The following is a 5,930-nucleotide window of genomic DNA, read 5'->3' as shown; positions in this document are numbered from 1 at the left end:
ATCTAGAGCTATACATAGATAAACTAGTTATAACTTGATTACCCCAAATATGTAACTTCCTAGCAATAACCTCTGTGAACTATCGAAGATTGGAATCAACCGAAACATGCAAACAAGAAATATTAAAGTTGTTATATCATTTGTTGTCATCCCACACGCCCCCGTATAAAATTGTGATCTTCTGAAGCAACATTTGACAAAATATAAACAAAAAAATTTCAATTATGATTAACATTAAACAAGTATCTTTGAATTGTGATCTTCTATCAACATTTATCATTGATAAATTTGTATCAACTTCTATCACTTATAGACCTAATAGACTTCTATTAGTGTCTATCTATGATAGACATTGATAATAATGTCTATCACAACTATCTAAAAGTAACAAAACTCAAATCTAGCATCCAACTTCATGGGTAAATCAACTTTAACACCAAAACTTAATGGATGTTCAAGAACCAAACAAAATTAACCCAAAAACCCAAAATATTACCCCTAACGACGAAAAATTCGACGAGCTCTAGTGCTGACGACAACAAGGAATGGATGCACAGATCCTTGAGTTAGAGGAAGAGAGAGAGTGAATCGGGTAGAGAGAAAAATTTGCTCACCGGCGGCAACGTACAACCAGATCTGCAATGTAGACCCAAATAGTGGTGGATCAACGATTGGACATGAGTTTGGTGGTTGTTGGACACTGGAATGTTTGAGTTAGAGAGAGAGAGACCGAGACTTGACTGAAGAATAAGGAGGAGGAGGAGGAGGAGAAAGAGAAGGAGAAGGAGAAGGAGGAAAAGGAGAAGAAAGAGGAGGAGGAGGACAAAGAAAGGTGAAGACGAAGAAGAGGAAAGACCATTAAATTTTTCTATTTTGTATAAATAGTTTTCCTTATTTCTCTATTTTTGAAAATCTCCCTAGAAAATATTGAAAATATGAGAAGTAATGAAATTATTTCACATTCTTTAAAAAAAAAATAAAATAAAACAATTTTTAGTTTATTTTCAACCAAGTAAATACCTCGTCTCTCAATCCAAATTCTTTATTATGGGTGTTGTGTCACCAAAAACAACCAATAATACTATAAATATATATTTAGTCAGATTTGTTTTTTTTCCTCAACTTGCAAATTAAATAAAGGCTGGCTGTATCATTTTTTATGATTCAAAATATAGCCATTAAAGAAATGAAAAAAATAAAAAATAAAACTAAAACTAAGGAAGCTTCCCAGAAGTTTCTTGAGAATGTCAACCAATACTATTGCTAATGATATGGGGTTGTTTGGATTGACTAAAGAAAAAAATATTTTTTAAAAAAGTAATTTTTATTTAATTTATTTTGATAAAAATTGTTTAAAATACACTTTGAAAGTGTTTCAAAAGCTATTTTGAGCGGTTGAATGCTTCAATTTTTTCCAAAATTACTTATTTTTAAAATTAAACATTTGAAAAGTTAAATCAAACACACTCTTAAATAATAAATAAAACATATCTTATTCATACAAGTGATTGTTGCAATTAATTCATCAAACCACTATTGAGTAGTTTTAACAACTTCAAAGGTATTTATTTATTAGAGCATTTCCTCTATTAAAGTTGGATTGAAGTTGGGTTATGGAAACCACTTAGTAAAGCATGGATTTTGATCTCTTGACTTGGATTTTGCTCTCTCTTGTTTGTCTTCTACTTGGCTACTCCTTTTAACCTAATCGCTTAAACCTCCCACCAACCCCACTCTTTTGTCTTCCATTCATAGGCCATCTCCATCTTCTCAAACATCCTATCCACAGAACATTTCAAAGTCTCCCAAAAGTACGGTCGAGTCCTCTCTCTCAAATTCGGTTCCTATCTCGTTGTAATCATATCTTCTCCTTCCGCCATCCAAGAATGTTTTACAAAGAATGATACCATTCTTGCAAATCGACCATATTTGTAGACGGGAAAGTACTTAGCATATGACAATACCACCTTGGTCGTCTCCCCTTATGGTGAACATTGGTGAGACGTCCGACGTATTACCACCCTCGAGATTTTCTCGACGACTCGCCTTAATTCATTCTCGAGGATTCGAGAAGATGAAGTCAAACGGTTGCTGCGTAAATTATGTGGTAATAATCATAGGTTGGATGATGAGTTTAGGGTAGATGAATTGGAGCCTATGTTGTTGGATCTTACTTTCAATATTGTAATGAGAATGGTGGGTGGAAATAAGTTTTCTCAAGAGAATAATGATGTGTTGGAAGATGAGGGATATTCTAACAAATTCAGAGAAATGATAACACAAATTATGAAATATGGTGTTTCAACGAATCCATGAGACTTCATACCCTTATGGGGTCAGATTGATCCAACTGGTTTCAATAAGAAGTTAGTGAAGCTTGGAAGAAGAGCAAATGAACTTCTTCAAGAATTATTTGATGAGATTAAGAATCAAGAAGATGATGGAAACACTATGATTCACCATTTACTTCAGTTGCAAAACACCGATCCTGAATATTATAGTGACCAATTTATTGATAACGGGCAGAAATGTACGTTATCATAGTATTAAGTTCTCAAACAATGATGGATTGCGTTGATGAAATATGTTAAATTGCGTCCATTAAGCATAAATTCTATAATATTGCGGTTGCATGCGTTCAACGCATTAGAACTATTGGTTTTTGTATTTTTGTGCAGAATATGCGTTAATGCAATGCAAAGACTGCGATCATGGGAATTCATTGGTCGAGCGTAACTTCACCGCAAGGCTTTGCGTTGATCGTGCTCGCAAACATTCGCCCAAGAAGAATCATAGTAACTTGGTTAGTGCAACATGGTGGGCGCATCCGGGTGAAAGGATAATTAAGAGCAATGGGGCAGAAAGCTGACGGCAGTCGGATCTAAATTAAGTTAACAGCAGATAACAGTCACAAAGTACATTCACAAAGTACATTCAGCTTTATCGGTGACAATTATCCGGTGCGTCAGTCATGAGTTAAAACTGTCCCATCTGTACAACCGGGAGGGAGAAGCAGCCTTTCACCATGAAAACTCTATAAATACCAAGTGCATTCTTCAAAGAAGGGGGAAGCAGTCGATTAGTTGATCAGTAACGAATTCATCAGTGCCTTTATTCGTAGTTTTCTTTTCCATTTTACGGTGGAGCAAGAGAAGAGGGGTGATGCCGGAGATCGTCCAAGGAAACTCGAGAGAGAACCTTTGGGCATAAGAGCAGAGAGCGGGCCGATTCTCCGAGAGCGAGAATATCTTTAGAGCACGAGTAAAAATAGTGTAATCGCCTGGCAGCAAGAAATTGCTCCAGGCCCTTTACTATACTTGCATTGTTATTTTGTACATCATCTTATATCTATTCAATGGAAGTTTTATTTCTATATCTGCTCACTCTTTGAATACGCATGAGTAGCTAAACTAGTTGAATGGGTTGAGAAGAACTAAGCTAACATGACCTAGGAAGTTCATTGCTTGCGATTGTCTTGTTTTATTTTGTGTAAAATACCCTTTATAGTTACTCGAGAGAGGATCTAAAGAAAGAACCTAATGTCTCGAGAGAGCTAGGTTAGAATCTGGACTCGAAAAAACAAGATTAGGCTTACATAAACTAGAGATAGGGACTTAGAGATAAACTTTGTTTGTCAAATTGCATCACATGCATCCTAGGAATGGGAGTGATATTATGTGGTCACATATTTGTGTGAATGTCATGTTGTCATAGCATAAATAGAGATAGAGGTTTATATGTAAACCCTATAGACTTATCATATATTTATTGCATGCGTTCTAGCCTTAGAAGCCGTGGCATTCACACCAAGAGGTGGTTTACTATTGTATGCATGTTGCATGATCGCAAAGCATGAATGCATTCTAGGGAGTGTTAGCCAAAACTTTTCTCAACCCGTTCACCACATATTCATCGTATTTCCCGTTTACCAACTCTTTTCAAACTCTTCCGCATTTCTTATTCATTTTCATCAACACAAACAACAACCCAACGATTTATTTATTTAATTGGTTACCACAAGTTTTCATAAGAATCACCAACGTAACTATTTTCACAAGTCCCTGTGTTTGACCCTAGACTTACCAGGAAACTCAGGGGAATTTACACTTGAATTCCGCTAGGGAAACTTGAGTGCACCACACAAATCCATCAACGCATATCATCCATATTTCCACCACATAAAACAATGCATCAAGTTTTTGGCGCTGTTGCCGGGGACTTAGGCAAAATAGTTGTTAATGGTAATTTTTGTGATTTCTCTGCAGAACTCTCAATCTCTGGAAAACTACGACCCAGAGATTGAGAGAATATTTCGAAGGAGAATACAAGACTACCAACAGCAACCACAATCTGATAAAGAAGAGATGGCGGAGCAGCCTGGAGGTCGAGCACCAAATGATAATAATGTCATGGCGAATCCGATTCTGTTGGCAAACAATCGCAATAGGCTCATTAGGGACTATGCATCGCCAAACCTCTATGATTTCTCTCTGAGAATCATGAGACCTGCCATTGACAGAAGTAGATTCGAGATGAAATCTTTGATGCTGTAGATGATCCAGACTGCAGGTCAATTCGGAGGAAGGCGTGGCGAGGATCCGCATGCCCACCTCCGAAGTATTATTGAAATCTGCAATAATTTTATGTTCCCTAACATCTCTACTGAGGAAGTTCGACTAACGTTGTTTCCATTTTCTCTCTGTGATCAGGCTAGGAAATGGGCTTATTCGCTCGAACCAGGAGAGATTACTTCTTGGGAGCAGGTAGTGGAGAAATTCATGAAAAAGTATTTCCCACCTACCGAGAATGCAAGACGAAGAAAGCTTATTACTAATTTTGAACAAGATATGGACGAATCGCTTTGCGATGCTTGGACGAGGTTTAAAAGGTTGGTCCGAGATTGTCCGCATAATGGGCTGCCAGATTTCCTTCAAACGGAAATTTTCTATCACCGTTTGAACCTCGCTTCGCAGACCGCTGCCAATGCGGCAGTAGCTGGTGGCTTGCTTGACAAAACTTACGAGAAGGCGAAGAATATTTTGGACCGCATCTCCAAGAACCATGAAGACTGGAGGGAGAGTGACCAGAGATTAAGATTTAAAGATTCTGATGCAAATAACGATGCTATTACTTCATTACAAAACCAACACACCGCAATGATGAATTTGATTCAAGGAATGGCAATCAACAACCCAACATCGCAAGGTGGGCAAATCAATGCAATAAGTCAAAACACCGCAAGGTGTATGGCTTGCAGTGATGGGCATGCAATGGACGATTGCCCGCAAAATCCACAATCTATCTACTTTGTGAAAAATAATCCCTTTTCAAACACTTACAACCCCGGGTGGAGAAACCACCCCAATTTTTCTTGGAAGAATCAACAACAAAATTTTCAATCTGTGGCGCAAAAAAAAGGGCCACCAGGATTCTTTCAATGCAACAACGGTCAACAGAGCAACCAAGCTAGTAGCTCACAACAATCAGTGCAATCTTCTTCTCAAGAGAGCTTATTGAAGCAATATATAGAGAAAAATGAGACATTGCTTCAAAGTCAGGCTACGTCCATCCACAACCTCGAATTGCAAATGGGCTAGATTGCTACTGAGCTGAAAAGTAGACCGCAAGGGGCATTGCCAAGTGCCACCGAGCTTCCACGCAACCCATGGGGATCAGGTAAGGAGCAATGTCAGGTTGTGACATTGCGCAATGGAAAGACTGTGGAGGGAGAAAGGAAGGATCAAAGTAGAACAACTTTCATCGCAACTGAGCCCGAGATTGCGGTAACGCAAGAAGAAGAAAGAGAGAATGAAGTAGTGGAACCTGAGGTTGCGTCAACCTCAAGGCCAAATGAATCAGGAACCATGAACGTTCAGTTACCACCTTTCACTCAGAGGCTAAGGAAGAAGAAAAACGAAGAGGTACAGTAC

The 5,930-nt window shown here is 38.1% G+C and overlaps 1 pseudogene; it reads left to right on the top strand.

The window, feature by feature from the left end:
* The first annotated feature begins 1,634 nt into the window (after nucleotides 1–1,634).
* Nucleotides 1,635–2,544, top strand: LOC120089069 (cytochrome P450 81E8 pseudogene; annotated as a pseudogene).
* The last annotated feature ends 3,386 nt before the right edge of the window (nucleotides 2,545–5,930 follow it).

Source organism: Benincasa hispida, chromosome 10 (assembly GCF_027475165.1).
Source record: "Benincasa hispida cultivar pf3 chromosome 10, pf3_genome.v1.1, whole genome shotgun sequence".
NCBI lineage: Eukaryota > Viridiplantae > Streptophyta > Magnoliopsida > Cucurbitales > Cucurbitaceae > Benincasa > Benincasa hispida.
This window is presented reverse-complemented; position numbering and strand designations above follow the sequence as displayed.